At 43.2% G+C, this 25,338-nt stretch overlaps 1 long non-coding RNA gene across 1 annotated transcript; it reads left to right on the top strand.

The window, feature by feature from the left end:
• Positions 1-17,780: 17,780 nt before the first annotated feature.
• On the top strand, positions 17,781-23,141 carry LOC140556894 (uncharacterized). The gene is made up of 4 exons (XR_011979770.1): positions 17,781-19,711; positions 19,874-19,994; positions 20,228-20,394; positions 21,817-23,141. It is a non-coding gene; the product is annotated as an uncharacterized lncRNA (long non-coding RNA).
• The last annotated feature ends 2,197 nt before the right edge of the window (positions 23,142-25,338 follow it).

Raw genomic sequence — 25,338 nt, forward strand, 5'->3', positions numbered from 1 at the left:
CCTGGCATATTTTCATTGTCAAATGATGTAATTGTTTATATAAAACTTTATAGTCTTTAATATCAGCTCTGTCTTCTTTATCTGAACCAGTTGTGATCCATCTGCTCTCTGCTCCCTGAGTTACTGTACAGTACTCTGTCTCACTGAACGTCGTTTGTGTTTGTGTCTGTGTTTATTCTGGAGGAACTTGGCGATCGTGGAGGAGCGATATCTCCAGACTCTCTGCAAGGAGGTCATCAAGCCTGACCTGCTGCTGTTGTAGAGGCAGTCCAAACTCCACCGACAGAAGACGAGGCTGGAGGCTGCCCATGACTCCTCCAATGCTGGCCATCTTAAATCTAGCACTACCAGTATGGCGGACAGAGGGTTGTTGTCTCCACTCTTGCACCGGAGAGGGCATTGGGCCGTCGGTGTGGCATGGGAAAGCCGAGGGCTCCTTCACCACCACAGCCGGTTTTCCCTGAAGAAGCACCAGACACCAGGATCATCATCTTCGACCTCCTGCCCACTTACTTGATGAGTGAGCGAGCCGCTTCCCCAGCTCCTCGCGCTCCACTGCTGGCTCCGGGACAGGTCCTTCCACGCTGACTATGTAGAGAACTGGGAGAGCTTTCGGCTGTTTCCTTTACCACAGAGATGAGCTCCACCCGGTCTGCTGAGATCTCACCACTGAGATCATTGATCACATTCAGGCAATAAAGCCTATTGTACTCTTTAATGGGGGAACTTGGGACCATATTTCTGGCTGTTTGTCACGTCCTTGGTGAGAATTCAAAGGCTGTCGCAGTTTCATTCTGAGTGCATCAACTCCTCAAGGTTTAGCTATTGCAGTTATTCACACAGAAGTGGTCGTGGCGGCATCACCACAATTCAGTTCAGTTCTATGCACAACCCAAACCTCAGGTTCTGAAGCTAATCATTAATAACCTTCCAGAGTACTCTGTCTCACTGACCGTCATCTGTCTGTTTACTCTCGAGGAACATGGTGACCACGATGGAACAAGCTCTCCAGATGTCGTCTAGCTTGACCAGCAGATCCAGCTGCTGTTGTAGAGGCAGTCCAAACGCACCAGACGGAAGATGAGGCTGGAGGCTGCATGTGACTCCTTCAATTTGGCAGTCTTAATTCCAGCACCACCGGAGCAGCGGACACAGAGGGTCGTCATCACCGCTCCCGCATCTGAGAGCCTGGGGGTGTCAGCGTGGCGGGCAAAAACCGAGGGCTCCTCCCCCACCACAGCCGGGTTTCACCCCTCCTAGCCAATCCTAGGTCCTCAGGTTTTCAACTTCATGTGCTTCGTCACAGAGACTCCTCAGGGCGGTGTTCTCACTGTTGGAGATCTTCTATAAAACACTTATAGGTATCGACCCTAAAGAGTAACGCTACAAAATCCTGTTTTCCAGGTGCCGGTGTCCTAGGCGTCACCAATCTGCTTCCCTTTGAGTTGCAACAGCATGACTCGAGGTCCTGAAGGAGCACTGCGGCATGCTTCTGCACACAGTTCGGAAAAAGACTTTCGCCCCCCTGCTCGCTTCCTGACGAGTGCGCTAGTCGTTTTCCCAGCTCTTCACGCTATGTTTTAAACAAATTCTGCCAGCCTTGCCTTAGTCCAGTGCAAGAAATACACTATTTTAACCTGAATTATAATGTTTTAGACACATACATGAGGAGAGTTATCTACAATATTTTACCACCATTCAGTAAATATATTGAGACAGATGGATCCTCCACCTACTGCTGTTTTAATACTTGTAAAGATTTCATATGAAAGGAGTTCAGTAACAGATATGGTGCCAATTACATTTTTTATCTGTGGGTTGACATTCAGAACTGTATCTAATAATGACAAGGGAGTTTGTGGACACACAACTACGTAGCTGCAAATACCTGAAGAAAGGAGTTTGAGGATTAAATTCAGTTCCAAGTTCAAAAGATTTTTTTATCAATAACCTTTTATCAGTAAACAGATTCTTTAAAACATTTCCTCATTTTTCTCTCCAAGATGAAAAGGCCTCATCAATGGTAGATGGAGTGAACGTCTAACATGCAGGAACAGCCCTGACGTTCGAAGCCCAGGCTCTTGAACCTTTTCTGGAGTCTGATCAACACTGTTGGCTGTTGGAATGGGGGGGGGGGGTGCACCCCTCTCATCTTGGGATCATCAGCTACCATTGACTGGTCAGTCTGGGTTTGCTGTTCTTTAACACACTTTGTATGAAATTTCACAAGCCTGTGTTTAAGCACTTTCCCTGTGTCTGGATAGTAGACTAGGTATGATGGACTGTTCTTGTCTGTCCCTACAAAGACTCCCTTTCACATTTTGACTCTAGCTTCTATCTAAGTGTGGCATGCTGCTTCAAATACTCTCCTCTTTGAAAGGTTATGCTTTCTCTCTGTCAACGTAGAGTCATTGAAGACCTATATATATATATAGCTGCTGAGGTCTCACACCTTATCCCCTGCTTACAGAGCAATGACTGTAAATGTGTTGCTGTGAACTCTGAACCATTATGTGAACAAATACATTTCATTGATCCATATGGAGACGAATCGACCAAACATTTTTCAGTATCTTTAACTGTTTCATCCTTAGTTTGTTGTTGAAGTTCACAGCCTGCATCTGGGTAATCCTCAGTAAATGTCTGAGTGGATCTACAACCCTGGATCTGTCCTAAAGCTCCTTAAATTAGTGACCTCATTTAATATTCACGAAGCTTCAGCCGCATTGGTCAGTATATAATGCGTAGTCTCAGCCAATCAGGAGTCTCCGCTGTAAAGCAGCAGCGTGATCTTGCAGCAGTGTGCATGGCGAACGAGTCGGTGTGACTGAGCTCTGTAGCTCTGTGATACAAACTAAGCTGCTGTTCATTTAGTTTGGGAATGGCTTAGTTCTGTTGCTATGCTAGCTTTCTCCTTAGCAATGTAGCTTCAGTATTTATCTATTTATTACTGAATCTTCATGGATTATTTCTTCACGTTTCACTGTTCTGAGCTGTTTTAGGTTAGTATTGATGATGTAATTCTGTGGATTTGTGCTAAATTTGTGTTCTTGGTCAACGTCCTGGTGTTTATTGAACTACTGCTCAGAGGCTGTTGCTGTTCCTCTCTTCGTCCTTGTGGGGGCGCTAAAACCCCATAGTTTAACCTGTGGAAACGGTCAGAGGCATGTTAAAGCTGGTGTCTTGCTAGAAGCTCTGAGTGGTAATTATTAGCTTTGTTTCTCCTGCCTGTTGAGCGTATACACATCTCTCTTTGAATGAAGTCATTTAGTAGCACTACGATATGGACCTGGAACCTTTCTGAACTTCACACCCCCACCCCCACCCCCCCACCCCGAATCTATAGGTCCAGCTAGGTCAATCTGTACTGCTTTTGGCGGCCGCGGAGGAACAAGCTCTCCAGATGCTCTGCAGGGAGGTCGTCAAGCCTGACCGACTGATCCAGCTGCTGTTGTAAAGGCAGTCCAAACTCCACCCATGGAAGACGAGGCTGGAAGCTGCCTGTGACTCCTCCAACACGACCGTTTTAACTGCAGCACTATCGGTGCGGCAACTCCTCAGGTCGGTGTTCTCACTGTTGGAGATTCTCACTTAGCGACGAGTGAGCGAGATGTTTCCCCAGGTCTTCTTGCTTCACTGCTGGCTGCGGGACAGGTCTGTCTGCGCTGACTTCGTAGAGATCTTTCGGCTGCGTCCGGTCCTCTAACACAGAGATGAGCTTCACCTGAGCCGTCTGGGGTCCATCGTTCTCTCTGGTAACATTAAGCAGGTGCCAGGCCAGGACTGACTGACCCTTCCCAGTTACACTGTCAGGTTAGTGAACTGCATAGTTGGAAGGTAAGTGATTTACATGATTTACTTGATTCCACCCATTTATTCTGTCACTTTTCTGCTTGTAATAAAAAGTAATAGATCAGTGTCACTCATAGTGTTTTAGTCAAATCCTGCAGTATTGAGACTCTGTCCCCCGGATGGTTTGTAATTCAAATGGTCAGAAAATCAGAATTTATATAAATTCTTAATTTTTTCTGAGTACAAGCAATTCCACATTGAATTTGGGCTGTTAAATATACAGTGGGGCAAGAAAGTATTTCTTCAGCCACTGATTGTGCTGATTGTGAAGTTCTCCTACCTAGAAAAATAAGAGGTCTGTAATTTATCATAGATACACTTCAACTATGAGAGATGAAATGAGAAATAAATCCAGGAAACACAGTGTAGGATTTTTAAAGAATTTATTTGTAAATTATGGTAGAAAATAAGTATTTGGTCACCCACAAACAAGCAAGATTTTTGTCTCTCACAGACCTGTAACTTCTTTAAGGAGCTCTTCTGTCCTCCACTCGTTACCTGTATTAATGGCACCTGTTTGACCTCGTTATCTGTATGAGACACCACTCCACAGCCTCAAAGAGTCAGACTCCAAACCTCCAACCTGCTTAAGCCAGTACATGTCCAGGCCGTTCTGAAGTGAACCACCTTAGGTCACTAGATCTCTGTGAAACTAAATCAAAGCCGTAGGTCTGTTAATTACACTGGGGGGGTCAGAAATGCAAAAAGACTTCGAAAGGCCCTGGATGAATCGATTTTACAATGAACTTAAAACTCTAACTGTAAAAATACAGGTAATCTCTGAATATGAAGATCCCAATATTCCTCTGGGTCCAGAGTTTTCAGAGACAGGATCAGAAACAGACAGAGGCGGCCGCTGTCATCCCAATGAGTGATTCTGAGTCAATTCAGGCGCTCTACTGACTCTGAGACTGTAAACCAATTAATTAGACTGCTTGTCTTACAAATTTAGAATAAACAGGAAGAGACGAGACGCTGTATTCTTAGACCTTCAGGTTACTTTAATCCAGACCCCTTTGATATTTTCATTTTCATATTTGTTTTAGACCATTGACTTTTTGCAGCGATCCGGACTCAAAGGACGAAGATGTCCAAAGCATTGCCTTAAGATCATTTGAGTCTCACAGTTGTCTGAACTGGGGAATTTATTGGGATCCAGATTTGTTTTAAATTGGAAGATTTTACGATTTTGTCTTGGAATATTGGAGACCTTTTCAGAATTTCAGGTTTATTCAAATTAAGTTTCTAAGACAAGATTTTAGGATATTTAATTCTCAGTACTGTTCAACCTAGAGAATTTTGCAAAGGGATCTGAATTTATTTTTTAGAAAATTTAAAGATTTTAAATCAAGGTTTTGGGAAAAAAAAAAAATTCAGGACTGTTTAAATCAGAGATTTTGAAGGTTATAAGACAAGGGAACAGAGTTTATAATACCCAAAGAGTTCAGACTATACACGTGAAATAAATAAAAAGAAGACATTGTTACATGCTCAGTGAATGTACTGCTGGACTGAGTCAGGGGACTCTGGAGCAGGCGAGATTGAAGGTAGGAGAGAATGTGCTTGTTTTAATTGTGGGAAATCAGACTGTTCTGCGAGATTGCAATATTTAGTAGATCTTCCTTTTGCAGAAATAACAGCCTCTAAATGCTTCCTATTGCTTCCAATGAGCGTCTGGATTCTGGTTGAAGGTATTTTGGACGTTCTTTACAAAATATCTCCAGTTCAATCAGGTTTCATGGTTTCTGAGCAAGGACAGTCTGCTTTTAATCACACCCCAGATTTTCTGTAATATTCAGGTCTGGGGACTGAGATGGCTTGTTCCTCTGCATGAGTGCCTTAGTAGATTTTGAGCAGTGTTTCGGGTCGTTGCGGTGAATAGTTGAACGATGCACAGTGACTCCATCTGCAGCAAGATGATGATCTTTGGAGCTGGTCTGTGGGTTGACTATGACTGTTCTTACCATCCTTCGCCTTTTCTTGGTCTGCCACTTCGGGCCGTGACTAGAACTGTGCCTGTGGTCTTCCTTTTCCTCACCATGTTCCTCACAGTGGAAACTGACAGCTGAAATCTGAGAGAGCTTTTTGTATCCTTCCCCTGAACCATGATGTTGAACGATCTTTGTTTTCAGGTCATTTGGGAGTTGCTTTGAGGCTCCCATGTTTCCACTCTTCAGAGAAGAAGAGGAGAAAAACTTGCAACTGGCCAATTTAACCTCCTTCTTATAATTGGATTCACCTGTATATGTAGGTCAAGGGTCAATGAGCTTACAAAACAAATTTAGTGTTTTAATAATTAGTGCTAAAGGTATTCAAATCAATAAAACGACAAGGATGCCCACATTTATGCACCTGCTTAATTTTGTTTAAATAATCTTCGTCTTTTTCTTTCTCCCCTCATGTCCTGAGCTGCCTGTCTGGAGTTGCCCTTTTTTGGTTCAGTTCCTGCGTCTTAGTATCAGGCCTGTCCCTCTACTCAGCAGCCTTCACCTGCTTCATCCCTCAAGGACAACCCCTCAGGGCAGTGTTTTCATTGATGGAGATTCTTCTGAAAACCACTTGCTGCATCGGGAGGAGAACAGCAGCATACAAGTTCCTGATGTTAGTGAACTGAATAGTTGGCAGGTAAGTAATTTTACATAGTTTTTCTATTTTAATAACCATTTATTCTATAATTTCTCTGCTTGTATTAAAAATGAATTTGGTCAGTGTCTGATCTTCAGTATCTGACACCCAGTCCTGAGGTGCTTTCCTATCTCTCTTTGAAAAGTGTGTACTGTGTCTGTCTCCCTCTGTTTGAGTTTGAGACTCTTGAACCTTTTCTGGAGTCTGATCAACACTGCTGGCTGTTGGAATAGGGTGCACCCCTCTCACCCTGGGATCATCAGCTTTCATTGACTGGTCAGTCTGGGTTTGCTTTTCTTTAAAACACTTTGTATGAAATTTCACAAGCCTGTGTTTAAGCACTTAACCTGTGTCTGGATAGTAGACTAGGTATGATGGCCTGTTCTTGTCTGTTCCTACAAAGACTCCCTTTCACATTTTGACTCTAGCTTCTATCTGTCATGTTTGTAAGTGTAGCATGCTGCTCCACATACTCTCCTCTTTGAAAGGTTATGCTTTCTCTGTCAGTGTAGAGTCATTGAATTCGTATATAGAGCTGCTGAGGTCTCACTCCTTTTCACCTGAGCCGTCTGGGGTCCATCATTCTCTCCGGGAACATCAAGAAGGTGCCAGGCCAGGACTGACTGACCCTCCCAGTCACACGGCCAGGTTAGTGAACTGCATAATTGGCAGGTAAGTGATTTACATGTTTCCACCCATTTATTCTGTCACTTTTCTGCTTCTATTAAAAAGTAATAGGTCAGTGACACTCTGAGCATTTTACTCAAATCCTGCAGTATTGAGGCTGTCATGGTTTGTAATTGTAACGTCAGAAAATCTGCTTTAAAAATCTTATTAGAATTTATATAAATTCTTCCATTTTTCCAAGTACAAGCAGTTCTACAGGTTAAATTTGGGCTGTTAAATATACGATCTCTAGCCCCTAAAGCAGCCATTGTCAATGAAGTTATTTTAAATTGGGTGAAATTGGGTAATAGAACAATAAAACACTGGTTTTATAGTCTACATACATTGCCCCCTGAATTTACTAGGAAGTGACTTGTTGGGGGCTTTCAGTCTAAACCTACAATGTACAGATTCAGGTGTTTCTGCTGCTAGTCCTAGTATAGGTCACATGTTACATGGAGCTCTGTCAAAGGTTGATTGGGAAAATCTTCCATTTGTACATTGTTTTATTTGTCTGCAGACAGTGTTGACAGTATGTATGAAGACATCTTGGGTGTAAAAGTATCTTACAGTGGTATGAAAAGGTTTGATGATGTTCCTCACAGTGGAAACTGACAGCTGAAATGTGAGGTTTTTGTATCCTTCCCCTGAACCATGATGTTGATCAGTCTTTGTTTTCAGGTCATTTGTGAGTTGTTTTAAGGCTCCCATGTTTCCACTCTTCAGAGAAGATGCAAAGAGGAGATTTGGCCACCTTAACCTCCTTCTCATAATTGAATTCACATGTATATGTAGGTCAAGGGTCAATGAGCTTGGAAAACAAATGTAGTGTTTTAATAGTTAGTGCTAAAGGTATTCAAATCAATAAAACAAGGGTGCCCACATTTATGCACCTGCCTAATTTTGTTCAAATAATTATTGCACACTTTCTGTAAATCCTATAAACTTAATTTCTCTTCTCAAATATCACGGTGTTCATCTACTTTGATGTATTCAACTGAAATTGATGATCTGAATAACCATTAATTTTATAAAGGAAAATCGTCAACGTTCTCAGGGGTGCCCAAAGTTTTTCACACCACTGTATGCAGTATTTTTAAAACGGCTTTCTTTCATTTACGCAACATTTGCTAAACTCCCCAGCATACTATCCCAGGGGGAAGCTGAGAAGCTGGTGCACGCATTCAGAACCTCAAGGCTGGACTGCAGTGAACTGTAGGCTGGAAGTCCAGGTAAATCGCTTCATAAGATCCAGCTTGTTCAGAATGCTGCTGCTAGGAGCTAGGAAATCTGGTCATATTAGTCCAGTTCTTTCATCCTTACACTGGTTACCTGTTAAATTCAATATAGATTATAAAATACTTCTAACATATTAATCTCTCAATGGTCTGACCCCACATTATCTGGAGGAACTTCAGAAGAACACCTGGAGGAACACCTTCACAAACCTCGACGTACACTCCACTCACAAGATGCTGGCCTATTATCGGTCCAACATATTAGAAAAACCAGTGCAGGAGGAAGAGCGTTCTTTTATAAAGCCCCTAACTTTGGAACAACCTCCCTGTTAATGTACAGGAATCAGACACACTCTCAGTCTTTAAATCTGGAGTAAAAACTTCTCTCTTTACACCAGCTTTCAGAGAACTCTCCAGTTCTGTGTTCTGTCCTGCTCTGATTACAGGCTGTTTATTACTATTATTGTGGTTGTCTCTAACTATTTCTGCTACAGGTCTACAGGTCACTAAACGTAAAGCTTGTTCTAATCTTCATCTTTTTCTCTCTCTTCTCATGTCCTGAGCTGCCTGTCTGGAGTTGTCCTTTTTTGGTTCAGTTTCTGTGTCTTGGTACTTAATGGGGGACTTGGTACTATTTTTGCGGCTGTCTTTTTTTGTTTTGTCTTCTGTGTTTTTACTCAGGAGCTCTTCAGGAGGTCGTCAAGCTATTACGGCAGATCCAGCTGCTGTTGTAGAGGCAGTCCAAACTCCACTGACAGAAGACAAGGCTGGGGGCTGCCCGTCACCTCCAATGTGACCGCTGCGGACACAGAGGGTCAGCGTCTCCTCTCCCGCACCTGAGAGGGCCTGGAAGTGTCAGCGTGGCTGGGAAAAGCCGAGGACTGTTCCACCACTTCAGCCGTTTTTCACATCTGCCAGCTGGTTCGAGGACCTCAGCTCTTCACCTCACCCGAGTCCTCAGGGCGGTGTTCTCACTCTTGGAGATTCTTCTGTAAAAGCCCTGAACAGTAATGCTGCGGTCTCCTGTTTTGCAGGTGCCCGTGTTCCGGACATTGCAAGGTGGCTTTGTCACCATCGTTCTCCACTATTCTCCTGATGCAGCTTGGCCCTGAAGAAGCACTGCTGTAAACTTCTGTACACTGTTCAGAAAAAGTCAGACACCAGGATCATCGTCTTTAACCCCCCAGACACCCCCCCTCCCTTCCGCCCACTTACTGACAAGTGTAACTGACTGACTGTACAGCAAGGTGTTTTTGTCAGACTCCGTTCTGAAGTCTTCCACCGGCGTTACGTTTACTGCAGGATTAAAGTGTTTCTCTACATTCCTAAGACTGACTGATTGAGTTGATTCTTTAAGTGCAGAGAAGCAAATCCCACTACCACAGTTTTGGAGGTTCCACCGAGATCCCAATATTCCTCTGGGTCCAGAGTTTTCAGAGACAGGATCAGAAACAGACAGAGGCGGCCGCCGTCATCCCAATGAGTGATTCTGAGTCAATTCAGGCACTCTACTGACTCCGAGACTCTGTACCCGAGGTGACTGTGCCAAATAAGATAGTGAGTACAACAGTTTCAGTACTTATGAAGGAGTCAGTACCCATATCCATCAGTACGGACACAATTCTAACAGTGGATGTTTCAGGCTTACCACTCAACATTTTTGCAGTCCTGTGAAGGTGAAATTGGGTAATAGATCAGTAAAACACAAAATTTACTAGAACGTGACTTATTGGGAGCTTTCAGTCTAAACCTACAATGTACAGATTCAGGTTTTTCTGCTGCTAGTTCTAGTATAGGGATATTCCTCTTAAAATAGACCCAGTAGAATATTCTTGATCTGACAGAGCAGAGAACCTGATGCGTTACATGGAGCTCTGTCCAAGGCTGAATAGAAGAATCCTCCATTTTTACATTGTTTTATTTCTCCAGATGGTTTTGATGAACATACTGTACAGTACTCTCTCCCTGACCGTTGTGTGTTTCTATCTGCGTTTACTCTGGAGGAACTTGGCGACCCCGGAGGTGTAAGATCTCCAGGCGTTCTGCAAGGAGGTCGTTAAGCTTGACTGCTGCTGTTGTAGAGGCAGTCCAAACTCCACCGACTGAAGACGAGGCTGGAGGCTGCCTGTGGCCTGGAAAAGCAGAGGGTGCCTCCACCACCACAGACGGTTTTCACCTTAACTTAATCCGAGCACTAAGCAATACATTTTATCTGCAAGGCACAAATCTTTCAAAGCCCTCAAATCAGGAGTGAATTAACTGAATTTCTTATGTTGAATCAGGGTTCAGTGGATGATCAGAGGTTTGTTGGGAGCAGTGAATGATTTCTTTAGGAATAATTCTATTGCATTTGATTTGTCCCTTTTTTTTGCCTTTGTCACCAAGAAGCAATGATGCTTTTTACAGCCTCTATATTCAGAAGCCATATGTCCCAAAGGAAACCTTAAATATTGCCCCCTTTTTCAACATTTTAGTTCTCTCCCCCCTCATTTCCTGAGCTGCCTGTCTGGCGTTGCCCTTTTTTTGGGTCAGTTCCTGTGTTTTGGTATCGGGCCTGTCCCGCTACTCAGCAGAGTTCCAACACAACCATCCTAACACCCCCCCACCCCCCCTCTCTCTCTCGTACTGAGATGCCCTGCCATGGAGGTGTCCATTGATCCATGTTCCAGAATCAGGCCTGTCCCTCTACTCAGCAGAGCTTTTTTACACAAGTCTCCTAACCCTTTCTTTCTTCCTTTCGTTTCTCTCTTTATCTCTTTTGCATGTGCTGTGGTGCCCTGTTCCTCCTGCTGTGCCCTGATGTTTGCTCAGATACACATACTTAATCAGCACTTTAACATTAATGCTGATCATATGTCCAGCACCTACTCACAAACATACTTCATAACCTGCTCCTACATTAGCTATAGCTCTGCATTATCTCTCTGTTCAGCACCTACTCACACTCCTACTTCATAACCTGCTCCTACATTAGCTATAGCTCTTCATTATCTCTCTGTTCAGCACCTACTCACACTCCTACTTCATAACCTGTCCCCCACATAGTTTGTAATTGTAATGTCAGAATATTGGTTTTAACATTGTTGTTGTTTAGGAGTTTATCATTTTAATATTTATATTAAATATTTGAGTCCTTGTTGCGACTGACTGCAGTGGTTATTACAACAGATGTCCAGAATTCTTTAGGTAATTTGATCTCTACTAGCATTCACCTTTCCATATCAAATAGGCTTCTCCAATTTTTTAGATGTTGTGATCAAGGTGCTGAGGTCTCAAGCCTTATGCCTTTCTTTCTGATCAACTCCACCACTCTACTGACTCCGAGACTCTGTACCCGAGGTGACTGTAAGTAAATGAAATAGACTGTTTGCCTTACGAATTTAGAATAAACAGGAGGAGACGAAACGCCGTATTCTTAGACCTTCTGGTTACTTTAATCCGGATCCCTTTTGATATTTCAATTTTCAGATTGGTTTTAGACCATTGACTTTTTGCAGCGATCCAGACTCAAAGGACAAAGATGTCCAAAGCATTGCCTTGAGATCATTTCAGTCTCACGGTTGTCTTCGAAACTTCAAATTTTAATAAATTTGGATCCCTGAAAAAGTCTCTGGTTTGATCAACCCTGAGAATCAAAATATTCAGACAATGACTGAAAATCCCTTGCTGTGAACTCTGTGCCATTATCTGAACAAATACATTTATTGTTCCATATGGAGAAAAGTCAGTCCAGCATCACTCTGTAGCTTCTACACTTTCACCCTTCATTTTCAGGAAGTTCACAGACTACACCCGAGTTATCCTCAGTAAACGCCAGAGTGTCTCTACAACCCCTTTTGCACCCTGGATCTATAGGAACAGCTAGGTCAGTATGTACTAGTTCAAGTACTGCTTTTGCTCGAGCATCAGGTTCTTCAAAACACTGTTTTGAAAAAGCCAGACACCAGGATCATAGTCTTCTACCACGTGACCACATAACGATTAATGAGCGAGCCATTTTCTCAGCTCTTCTCGCTCCACTGCGGGCTGCGGGACAGGTGCGTCTGTGCTGACTTAATGGACAACTAAGAGCTTTCGGCTGCATTCGGTTCTCTAACACCGAGATGAGCTTCACCTGAGCCGTCTGGGGTCTATTGTTCTCTCCAGGAACATCAAGAAGGTGCCAGGCCAGGACTGACTAGTAGCTGTAGGGGTAGTGGTGGCTGGCAGAACCAGAACCAGACTATGCTGAATAGGATAAGGTGGGAGAAAATGTAGACAGTCTGTAAAGAGGATTTTGAAACCCAGTAAGGAACCCATTCTAAATGTAAGAATTTACTGGGAAATGAATTCTGTTCTGAATGATTTTGCTTTATTAATCATTGGCTGTTCAGATCAGTAATTTTAGTTAAATAGATCATGAAGCAGACGAACACTGATATTTGAGAAGTGAAATAAAGTAAATAGGATTTATAGAAAGTGCAATAATTATTTAAATGAAATTAGGCAGGTGCATAAATTTGGACACCCCAACAGATGAATTACATCAATATTTATTAGATTCTCCTTTTTCAGAAATAACAGCCTCTAAACGCTTCCTATAGCTTCCAATGAGAGTCTGGATTCTGGTTGAAGGTATTGAAGGTATGGACCAAAACATCTGAACAGACTGACATCTGAATTCTCTGAGAGCTTTTTCTTGGCTGAAAGTTCAGGTAAATCTCTTCATAAGCTCCAGCTTGTTCAGAATGCTGCTGCCACGGAAATCTGATCATATTAGTCCAGTTCTTTCATCCTTACACTGGTTACCTGTTAAATTCAGTACAGATTATAAAATACTTCTAACATATTAATCTCTCAATGATCTGACCCCACATTATCTGGAGGAACTTTTTACACCTTACAACCCTCCACGTACACTTTGCTCACAAGATGCTGGCCTATTATCAGTCCCACATATTAGAAAAACCAGTGCAGGAGGAAGAGCGTTCTTTTATAAAGCCCCCAACTTTGGAACAATCTCCCTGTTAATCTACAGGAATCAGACACACTCTCAGTCTTTAAATCTGGAGTAAAAACTTCTCTCTTTACACCAGCTTTCAGAGAACTCTCCAGTTGTGTGTTCTGTCCTGCTCTGATTACAGTTCACCACTGTTCTGTCCTGCTCTGATTACAGGCTGTTCATTACTATTATTGTGGTTGTGTCTCTAACTATTTCTGCTACAGTTCTACAGGTCACTAAACGTAAAGCTTGTTCTAATCTTCATCTTTCTCTCAGAGAGGACTGTGTGGGAGTTGGTCAGATTTTATTGGAATAACGGAATCTTTTGTGTGATTCTTAAAATCTGTTTAGTCTTTATATAGTACATCATTACTTCAGCAAGAAATATTCATCTGTAAGTGATCGTGTCTCATTGATGCTTTTCAGACTAACACAGTTTCAGTTTCTCACTTGTATCTCAAACCTGTATCTGAAACAGTTGAATGTTGTAGTGAGGATGTCGTGGCAGATTATAGGAATATGATATTTATGCCACACAGCCACATGGTGCTGGTTTGGGGCAGTGCATGTCATCCTGGGAGGCAAACCTTCAGGAGGATCGCAAGTGCTCCACTGCCAGCACCACCAGCTGATGTGGCCTCAACAAGTAAAGGCTCAGACACAGAGGTTGCCTACAAAGGGGAAGATGATGCGCCCTCCTGTGCCAAGTCTGACCCTGTGAGCCAGTCAGTTCCCTCTACCAGTAGGAGTGCCTCCTGCCCCCCCTCAGGAAGTCCAGCAGCCAAAAGGAGAAGGCGTACTGACTCTGCAGAGGTGCTGGAGTTTCCTTGTGAAAACTAAGTCCTGCTAGTTACCTGCCCAACACCATTCTTTCAGTGAAGCTTCATGCTGTGGGGGTATATTTCAGGGTCTGGGACAGGGAGACTGGGTCAGGGTTGAGGGAAAGCTGAATGGAGTTCAGATATATTTTTAATGGAAACCTGATCCAGAGCACACAGGACCTCAGACAGGGCAAAGATTCACCTTCCAACAAGACAATGACTCAAGACAACGCAGGAATGGCTTAGAGACGACTCTGTGAATACTACTGAGTGGCCAACCAGAGCCCTGCCTTACACCCTATCAGAAATTTCTGGAGAGACCTAAAAAAGGCTGTCCACTGATGTCCCCATCCAACCTTACGGAGAGGATCTGCAGAGAAGAAAGGCAGAAAATCCCCAAATCCAGGTGAGCAAACCTTGTGGCATCATACCCATTTTAGTTTTTCTTTTTTTTTTTTATTTGCTTTGCTTTACTTTATCGTTACGGGATAAACATGGTGCTAGTGTCTAAAGCTGTATATTTTCCTTCATAATGCCACTTTTATTTAAGGTGTATGTGTCCTGATTAAGATTAAGTATAGAAAAAATGATCCTTTATATCTGTTATTATTTACAGTTATTAATTTGAGTTACTTTTAATAAGCTGTTAAATGGTTGTAAACACTGTTTTCTTAAACTAGTTGATCATTTTCAATTTCAAGAGTCTAAAAATATTTTTATTCGGGTTTAGGAGGGACTTTTATTTTGACAGGATTTCGTTCGCTATTCTGGTCAAGCGCCTTGAAACGTGATTGCGTAACGAGGCGTCACTTCCGGCGATCACGTGATCTCCGGTATGTTTGAGCGCGTGTTTGGATTCGGTTCTTCTTTAGAAGCTCGACTCGTGATTCGACACAGAGCGTCGAGCGACCGGCCCTCCTTTCTAGTCTTTACTCTCAGCTCTGTCTCCTTCCTCTGAGACAGCTGCTGTGATCCTGGAGCTCTCTGCTCCCTGTGCTGCTGTACAGTCCTCTGTCTCACGGAGGCTCGTCGTCTCCTCTCCCAAGAAGCAGCAGTGTGCAGCACAAACGAGCCCTTTAGAAACTGCTCAAGCTGTGTGACTGTGGGTGTCTTTCATTTAGAGTCTGTGACACAAAGTAAGCTGCTGTTCATTTAGTTTGGGAATGGCTTAGTCCTGTTGCTATGCTAGCTTTCTCCTTAGCAACGTAGCTTCAGTGTTTATCTATGTATTACTGAATCTTCATGGATTATTTCTTCACATGTTTCACTGTTCTGAGCTGTTTTAGGTTAGTATGGATGGTGTAATTCTGTGGATTTGTGCTAAATTTGTGTTCTTGGTCAACGTCCTGGTGTTTATTGAACTTCTGCTCAGAGGCTGTTGCTGTTCCTCTCTTCGTCCTTGTGGGGGCGCTAAAACCCCATAGTTTAAGCTGTGGAAACGGTCAGAGGCAGGTTAAAGCTGGTGTCTTGCTAGAAGCTCTGAGTGGTCATTATTAGCTTAGTTTCTCCTGCCTGTTGAGCGTATACACATCTCTCTTTGAATGAAGTCATTTAGTAGCACTACGATATAGACCTGGAACCTTTCTGAACTTCACCCCCCCCTTACTGAATCTATAGGTCCAGCCAGGTCAATCTGTACTGCTTTTGGCGACCGTGGAGGAACAAGCTCTCCAGATGCTCTGCAGGGAGGTCGTCAAGCCTGACCGAATGATCCAGCTGCTGTTGTAGAGGCAGTCCAAACTCCACCCACGGAAGACGAGGCTGGAAGCTGCCTGTGACTCCTCCAACACGACCGTTTTAACTGCAGCACTATCGGTGCGGCAACTCCTCAGGTCCGTGTTCTCACTGTTGGAGATTCTTCTGTAAAAAAGTATCGACCCTAAAGAGTAATGCTGCGGTCTTCTGTTTTCCAGGTGACCGTGTCCTGGACATCACCAGGTGACTTTGGCACCATCGTTCTTCACTGTTCTAATAGTGGAGACTATTCTCAGGTCTGTCTGTGCTGATTTCGTAGAGAACTGGGAGAGCTTTCGGCTGCGTCCGGTCCTCTAACACAGAGATGAGCTTCACCTGAGCCGTCTGGGGTCCATCGTTCTCTCCGGTAACATCAAGCAGGTGCCAGGCCAGGACTGACTGACCCTTCCCAGTCACACTGTCAGGTTAGTGAACTGCATAGTTGGAAGGTAAGTGATTTACATGATTTACTTGATTCCACCCATTTATTCTGTCACTTTTCTGCTTGTATTAAAAAGTAATAGATCAGTGTCACTCATAGCGTTTCAGACAAATCCTGCAGTATTGAGACTCTCGGATGGTTTGTAATTGAAATGTCAGAAAATCTTAATTTATATTTCTGAGTACAAGCAGTTCCGCATTGAATTTGGGCTGTTAAATATACAGTGGGGCAAAAAAGTATTTCTTCAGCCACTGATTGTGCTGATTGTGAAGTTCTCCCACCTAGACAAATAAGAGGTCTGTAATTTATTATAGATACACTTCAACTATGAGAGACAAAATGAGAAATAAAGCCAGGAAACACAGTGTAGGATTTTTAAAGAATTTATTTGTAAATTTTGGTGGAAAAGAAGTATTTGGTCACCCACAAACAAGCAAGATTTCTGGCTCTCACAGACCTGCAGACTTCTTTAAGGAGCTCTTCTGTCCTCCACTCGTTACCTGTATTAATGGCACCTGTTTGAGGCTGTGGACCGGTGTCTTTTATACAGATAACGAGGTCAAACAGTCAGACTCCAAACCTCCAACCTGCTTAAGCCAGTACATGTCCAGACCTGTCTGAAGTGAACCACCTTAGTTCACTAGATCTCTGTGAAGCTAAATCAAGGGCGTAGGTTTGTTTATTAGCTTCCAGGGGGTCCTGTGTGAACTGATTTTATGACCCCCACCAATGTGAGTGTTTCTGTATTTATGATGAACTTGAAACTCAAACCAAGTAGTATTAAATTTACCACTTCACCCAATTTTAGGTAGGAGGGTTTTTCTCTTTTCCTTTAAGTAATCTAAGCAGTCTTAGCCAGCACCTTTTGATCAAGATTTACCCAGATAAAGCTCTTGAGGAGTCACCCCGAATATTGCTGTTGTAGGGGAAGGCTGGATCGTCTGTTTGTCTTTTGGAATCATGTTTGAGTCTTCAGTCATTTTTAAGAAAACCAAAACGTGTGCCTGTGTTGTTGAGTCTGTTTGACATCGATCACACATTAGATTCATGTTTTAAACCAATTCTGCCAGCCTTGCCTCTCCAGTGTAATGAATGCACTATTTTAATCTGAATTATAATGTGTTTTAAACATATAGATGAGGAGAGTTATCTACCTTATTTTACCACCATTCAGTAAATATATTGATGTGTATACAGATGTATTAAAGCAGCAGTAGGTGGAGGGTCCAAGTTTTTGTTTTTTTTGGTCAGACTCAGTTCTGAAGTCTTCCACTGGTGTTACGTTTACTGCAGGATTAAAGTGTTTCTCTACATTCCTAAGACTGACTGATTGAGTTGATTCTTTAAGTGCAGAGAAGCAAATCCCACTACCACAGTTTTGGAGGTTCCACCAAGATCCCAATATTCCTCTGGGTCCAGAGTTTTCAGAGACAGGATCAGAAACAGACAGAGGCGGCCGCCGTCATCCCAATGAGTGATTCTGAGGCAGTTCAGGCACTCTACTGACTCCGAGACTCTGTACCCGAGGTGACTGTAAATAAATGAATTAGACTGTTTGCCTTACATATTTAGAATAAACAGGAAGAGACGAGACGCCGTATTCTTAGACCTTCAGGTTACTTTAATCTGGACCCCTTTGATATTTTCATTTTCACATTTGTTTTAGACCATTGACTTTTTGCAGCGATCCGGACTCAAAGGACGAAGATGTCCAAAGCATTGCCTTAAGATCATTTGAGTCTCTCAGTTGTCTGAACTGGGGAATTTATTGGGATCCAGATGTGTTTTAAATTGGAAGATTCTAATATTTTGATTCTCAGGGTTGTTTAAAGCGGAGACTTTTTCAGAATTTCAGATTTATTCAAATTAAGTTTCTAAGATATGATTTTACGATATTTAATTCTCAGTACTGTTCAGTCTAGAGAATTTTGTAAAGGGAATGTATTTGTTAGGAAATGTAAAGATTTTAAATCAAGGTTTTGGAAAAAAAAATGTTAATTTTCAGGACTGTTCAAATCAGATTTTGAAGGTTATAAGACAAGGGAGCAGAGTTTACAATACCCTAAGAATTCAGACTATACACGTGAAGTAAATAAAAAGGAGACATTGTTACAAGCTCAGTTAATGTACTGCTGGACTGAGGCAGGGGACTCTGGAGCGGGCGAGATTGAAGGTAGGAGAGAATGTGCTTGTTTTAATTGTGGGAAATCAGACTGTTCTGCGAGATTGCAATATTTAGTAGATCCTCCTTTTGCAGAAATAACAGCCTCCAAACGCTTCCTATTGCTTCCAATGAGCGTCTGGATTCTGGTTGAAGGTATTTTGGACGTTCTTCTTTACAAAACATCTCCAGTTCTCCAGCTTTAAATCACACCCCAGATTTTCTGTAATATTCAGGTCTGGGGACTGAGATGGCCGTTCCAGAATGTCCTTGTTCCTCTGCATGAGTGCCTTAGTAGATTTTGAGCAGTGTTTTGGGTCATTGCGCTGAATAGTTGAACAATGCACAGTGACTCCATCTGCAGCAAGATGATGATGTAGGTCTTTGGTGCCTTTCTGTGGGTTGACTATGACTGTTCTCACCATCCTTCGCCTTTTCTTGGCCTGCCACTTCGGGCCGTGACTAGAACTGTGCCTGTGGTCTTTGATTTCCTCACAGTGTTCCTCACAGTGGAAACTGACAGCTGAAATCTGAGAGAGCTTTTTGTATCCTTCCCCTGAACCATGATGTTGAACGATCTTTGTTTTCAGGTCATTTGTGAGTTGTTTTGAGGCTGCCATGTTTCCACTCTTCAGAGAAGAAGAGGAGAAAAACTTGCAACTGGCCACTTTAACCTCCTTCTCATAATTGGATTCACCTGTATATGTAGGTCAAGGGTCAATGAGCTTACAAAACAAATTTAGTGTTTTAATAATTAGTGCTAAAGGTATTCAAATCAATAAAACAACAAGGGTGCCCACATTTATGCACCTGCCTAATTTTGTTTAAATAATCTTTGTCTTTTTCTCTCTCCCCTCATGTCCTGAGCTGCCTGTCTGGAGTTGCCCTTTTTTGGTTCAGTTCCTGCTTCTTAGTATCAGGCCTGTCCCTCTACTCAGCAGCCTTCACCTGCTTCATCCCTCAAGGACAACCCCTCAGGGCAGTGTTCTCATTGATGGATATTCTACTGAAAACCACTTAAAGTATTGAGCCCCAAGAGTAACACCACTGTCTCCTGTTTTCCAGATGCCAACTTCACCAGGTTGCTTCCCTTGGCACTGTGGCAGCGTGATGCCTTTGACACAATCATTCTTTACTGTTCTCCTCCCGATGCAGCGAGTTCCTGATTTTAGTGAACTGAATAGTTGGCAGGTAAGTAATTTTACATAGTTTTTCTATTTTAATAACCATTTATTCTGTAATTTCTCTGCTTGTATTAAAAATTAATTTGGTCAGTATCTGACACCCAGTCCTGAAGTGCTTTCCCATCTCTCTTTGAAACGTGTGTACCATGTCTGTCTCCCTCTGTTTGAGCATCATCTTGAGCATCAGTTTTGGACTCTTGAACCTCTTCTGGAGTCTGATCAACACTGCTGGCTGTTGGAATGGGGGGGTGCACCCATCTCATCTTGGGATCATCAGCTTTCATTGACTGGTCAGTCTGGGTTTGCTGTTCTTTAACACACTTTGTATGAAATTTCACAAGCCTGTGTTTAAGGGCTTTCCCTGTGTCTGGATAGTAGACTAGGTATGATGGACTGTTCTTGTCTGTCCCTACAAAGACTCCCTTTCACATTTTGACTCTAGCTTCTATCTGTCATGTTTGTAAGTGTAGCATGCTGCTCCACATACTCTCCTCTTTGAAAGGTTATGCTTTCTCTCTCTCAGCGTAGAGTCATTGAAATTCATATATAGAGCTGCTGAGGTCGTACGCCTTTTCACCTGAGCCGCCTGGGGTACATCGTTCTCTCCGGGAACATAAAGAAGGTGCCAGACCAGGACTGACTGACCCCTCCCAGTCACACTGTCAGGTTAATGAACTGCATAATTGGCAGGTAAGTGATTTACATGTTTCCACCCATTTATTCTGTCACATTTCTGCTTCTATTAAAACGTAATAGATCAGTGATACTCTGAGCATTTCACTCAAATCCTGCAGTATTGAGACTGTCATGGTTTGTAATTGTAACGTCGGAAAATCTGCTTTAAAAATCTTATTAGAATATATATAAATTCTTCCATCTTTCCAAGTACAAGCAGTTCTACTGTTAAATTTGGGCTGTTAAATATACGATCTCTAGCCCCTAAAGCAGCCATTGTCAATGAAGTTATTTTAAATTGGGTGAAATTGGGTAATAGAACAGTAAAACACTGGTTTTATAGTCTCCATACATTGCCCCCTGAGTTTACTAGGAAGTGACTTATTGGGGGCTTTCAGTCTAAACCTTAACCTACAGTCTAAACACTACAATGTCACAGTGGAAACTGACAGCTGAAATCTGAGAGAGCTTTTTGTATCCTTCCCCTAAACCATGATGTTGAACGATCTTTGTTTTCAGGTCATTTGTGAGTTGTTTTGAGGCTGCCATGTTTCCACTCTTCAGAGAAGAAGAGGAGAAAAACTTGCAACTGGCCACTTTAACCTCCTTCTCATAATTGGATTCACCTGTATATGTAGGTCAAGGGTCAATGAGCTTAGAAAACAAATTTAGTGTTTTAATAGTTTGTGCTAAAGGTATTCAAATCAATAAAACAAGGGTGCCCACATTTATGCACCTGCCTAATTTTGTTTAAATAATTATTGCACACTTTCTGTAAATCCTATAAACTTCATTTCTCTTCTCAAATATCACTGTGTTCATCTACTTTGATGTATTCAACTGAAATTGATGATCTGAATAACCATTAATTTTATAAAGGAAAATCGTCAAAATTATCATAGTTGCCCAAATTTTTACACCTTACAACCCTCCACGTACACTCCGCTCACAAGATGCTGGCCTATTATCGGTCCAACATATTAGAAAAACCAGTGCAGGAGGAAGAGCGTTCTTTTATAAAGCCCCCAACTTTGGAACAACCTCCCTGTTAATGTACAGGAATCAGACACACTCTCAGTCTTTAAATCTGGAGTAAAAACTTCTCTCTTTACACCAGCTTTCAGAGAACTCTCCAGTTCTGTGTTCTGTCCTGCTCTGATTACAGTTCACCACTATTCTGTCCTGCTCTGATTACAGGCTGTTTATTACTATTATTGTGGTTGTGTCTCTAACTATTTCTGCTACAGGTCTACAGGGCACTAAAGGTAAAGCTTGTTCTAATCTTCTTCATTTTCTCTCTCTCCTCATGTCCTGAGCTGCCTGTCTGGAGTTGCCCTTTTTTGGTTCAGTTTCTGTCTTGGTACTTTAATGGGGGACTTGGTACTATTTTTGTGGCTATGTCTTTTTATTTGTTTTATCTTCTGTGTTTTTACTCAGGAGCTCTTCAGGAGGTCGTCAAGATCCATTACGGCAGATCCAGCTGCTGTTGTAGAGGCAGTCCAAACTCCACTGGCGGAAGACAAGGCTGGGGGCTGCCCGTCACCTCCATCGTGACCGCGGGGGACACAGAGGGTCAGCTTCTCCTCTCCCGCGCCTGAGAGGGCCTGGAAGTGTCAGCGTGGCTGGGAAAAGCCGAGGACTGTTCCACCACTTCAGCCGTTTTTCACATCTGCCAGCTGGTTCGAGGACCTCAGCTCTTCACCTCACCCGAGTCCTCAGGGCGGTGTTCTCACTCTTGGAGATTCTTCTGTAAAAACCCTGAACAGTAATGCTGCGGTCTCCTGTTTTGCAGGTGCCCGTGTTCCGGACATCGCAAGGTGGCTTTGTCACCATCGTTCTCCACTATTCTCCTGATGCAGCTTGGCCCTGAAGAAGCACTGCTGTACACTTCTGTACACTGTTCAGAAAAAGTCAGACACCAGGATCATCGTCTTTAACCCCCCCAGACACCCCCCCTCCCTTCCGCCCACTTACTGACAAGTGTAACTGACTGACTGTACAGCAAGGTGTTTTTGTCAGACTCCGTTCTGAAGTCTTCCACCGGCGTTACGTTTACTGCAGGATTAAAGTGTTTCTCTACATTCCTAAGACTGACTGATTGAGTTGATTCTTTAAGTGCAGAGAAGCAAATCCCACTACCACAGTTTTGGAGGTTCCACCGAGATCCCAATATTCCTCTGGGTCCAGAGTTTTCAGAGACAGGATCAGAAACAGACAGAGGCGGCCGCCGTCATCCCAATGAGTGATTCTGAGTCAATTCAGGCACTCTACTGACTCCGAGACTCTGTACCCGAGGTGACTGTGCCAAATAAGATAGTGAGTACAACAGTTTCAGTACTTATGAAGGAGTCAGTACCCATATCCATCAGTACGGACACAATTCTAACAGTGGATGTTTCAGGCTTACCACTCAACATTTTTGCAGTCCTGTGAAGGTGAAATTGGGTAATAGATCAGTAAAACACAAAATTTACTAGAACGTGACTTATTGGGAGCTTTCAGTCTAAACCTACAATGTACAGATTCAGGTTTTTCTGCTGCTAGTTCTAGTATAGGGATATTCCTCTTAAAATAGACCCAGTAGAATATTCTTGATCTGACAGAGCAGAGAACCTGATGCGTTACATGGAGCTCTGTCCAAGGCTAAAAAGAAGAATCCTCCATTTTTACATTGTTTTATTTGTCTCCAGATGGTTTTGATGAACATACTGTACAGTACTCTCTCCCTGACCGTTGTGTGTTTCTATCTGCGTTTACTCTGGAGGAACTTGGCGACCCCTGAGGTGTAAGATCTCCAGGTGCTCTGCAAGGAGGTCGTTAAGCTTGACTGCTGCTGTTGTAGAGGCAGTCCAAACTCCACCGACTGAAGACGAGGCTGGAGGCTGCCTGTGGCCTGGAACAGCAGAGGGTGCCTCCACCACCACAGACGGTTTTCACCTTAACTTAATCCGAGCACTAAGCAATACATTTTATCTTCAAGGCACAAATCTTTCAAAGCCCTCAAATCAGGAGTGAATTAACCGAATTTCTTATGTTGAATCAGGGTTCAGTGGACGATCAGACTTTTGTTGGGAGCAGTGAATGATTTCTTTAGGAATAATTCTATTGCATTTGATTTGTCCCTTTTTTTTTGCCTTTGTCACCAAGAAGCAATGATGCTTTTTACAGCCTCTATATTCAGAAGCCATATGTCCCAAAGGAAACCTTAAATATTGCCCCCTTTTTCCATTCCTTAGATTTGCCACAATTGTCCAATTGTTTTAGATCTCTCCCCCCTCATTTCCTGAGCTGCCTGTCTGGAGTTGCCCTTTTTTTGGGTCAGTTCCTGTGTTTTGGTATCGGGCCTGTCCCGCTACTCAGCAGAGTTCCAACACAACCATCCTAACACCACCCCCCCCCCTCCTCTCTCTCTCGTACTGAGATGCCCTGCCATGGAGGTGTCCATTGATCCATGTTCCAGAATCAGGCCTGTCCCTCTACTCAGCAGAGCTTTTTTATACAAGTCTCCTAACCCTTTCTTTCTTCCTTTCCTTCCTTTCATTTCTCTCTTTATCTCTTTTGCATGTGCTGTGGTGCCCTGTTCCTCCTGCTGTGCCCTGATGTTCGCTCAGATACACATACTTAATCAGCACTTTAACATTAATGTTGATCATATGTCCAGCACCTACTCACAAACATACTTCATAACCTGTTCCTACGTTAGCTATAGCTCTTCATTATCTCTCTGTCCAGCACCTCCTCACACTCCTACTTCATAACCTGTTCCTACATTAGCTATAGCTAAGCATCGGAGCATCACTCCATAGCTTTTACAGTTTCACCCTTCATTTTCAGGAAGTACAGAGACTGCGCCTGAGTAATCCTCAGTAAACACCAGAGTGTATCTACAACCCTCTTTTGCACACTGGATCTGTAGGAGCAGCTAGGTCAGTATGTACTAGTTCAAGTACTGCTTTTGCTCAAGCATCAGGTTCTGTTTCTACTCTGAGCAGATTTCTCTTGTCTGCAGACTTCACAGTTCAGTTCCTCAATATTACCCTTGATTTTCAGGCTCTCTACTGCATAATGTGAAACATCATAATTACAGTGAACAAGAATTTCATGCTCTGAACTTTTTCACACATTGTAACCATCACTGTGATCATTGACCACATTCAGGCAATAAAGCCTATTGTACTCTTTAATGGGGAACTTGGGACCGTTTTTCTGGCTGTTTGTCATGTCCTTGGTGAGAATTCAAAGGCCGCCGCTGTTTCATTCTGAGTGCATCAACTCCTCAAGGTTTAGCTATTGCAGTTATTCACACAGAAGTGGTCGCGGCGGCATCACCACAATTCAGTTCAGTTCTATGCACAACCCAAACCTCAGGTTCTGAAGCTAATCATTAATTACCTTCCAGAGTACTCTGTCTCACTGACCATCATCTGTCTGTTTACTCTCGAGGAACATGGTGACCACGGGGGAACGAGCTCTCCAGATGTCGTCTAGCTTGACCAGCAGATCCAGCTGCTGTTGTAGAGGCAGTCCAAACGCACCAGACGGAAGATGAGGCTGGAGGCTGCATGTGACTCCTTCAATTAGGCAGTCTTAATTCCTGCACCACCGGTGCAGCAGACACAGAGGGTCGTCATCACCGCTCCCGCATCTGAGAGCCTGGGGGTGTCAGCGTGGCGGGCAAAAACCGAGGGCTCCTCCCCCACCACAGCCGGGGTTCACCCCTCCTAGCCAATCCGAGGTCCTCAGTTTTTCAACTTCATGTGCTTCGTCACCGAGACTCCTCAGGGCGGTGTTCTCACTGTTGGAGATCTTCTATAAAACACTTATAGGTATCGACCCTAAAGAGTAACGCCACAATCTCCTGTTTCCCAGGTGCCGGTGTACTGGGCGTCACCAATCTGCTTCCCTTTGAGTTGCAACAGCATGACTCGAGGTCCTGAAGGAGCACTGCGGCATGCTTCT

This window comes from Salminus brasiliensis, chromosome 6, assembly GCF_030463535.1.
Source record: "Salminus brasiliensis chromosome 6, fSalBra1.hap2, whole genome shotgun sequence".
In the NCBI taxonomy this organism is placed as follows: domain Eukaryota; kingdom Metazoa; phylum Chordata; class Actinopteri; order Characiformes; family Bryconidae; genus Salminus; species Salminus brasiliensis.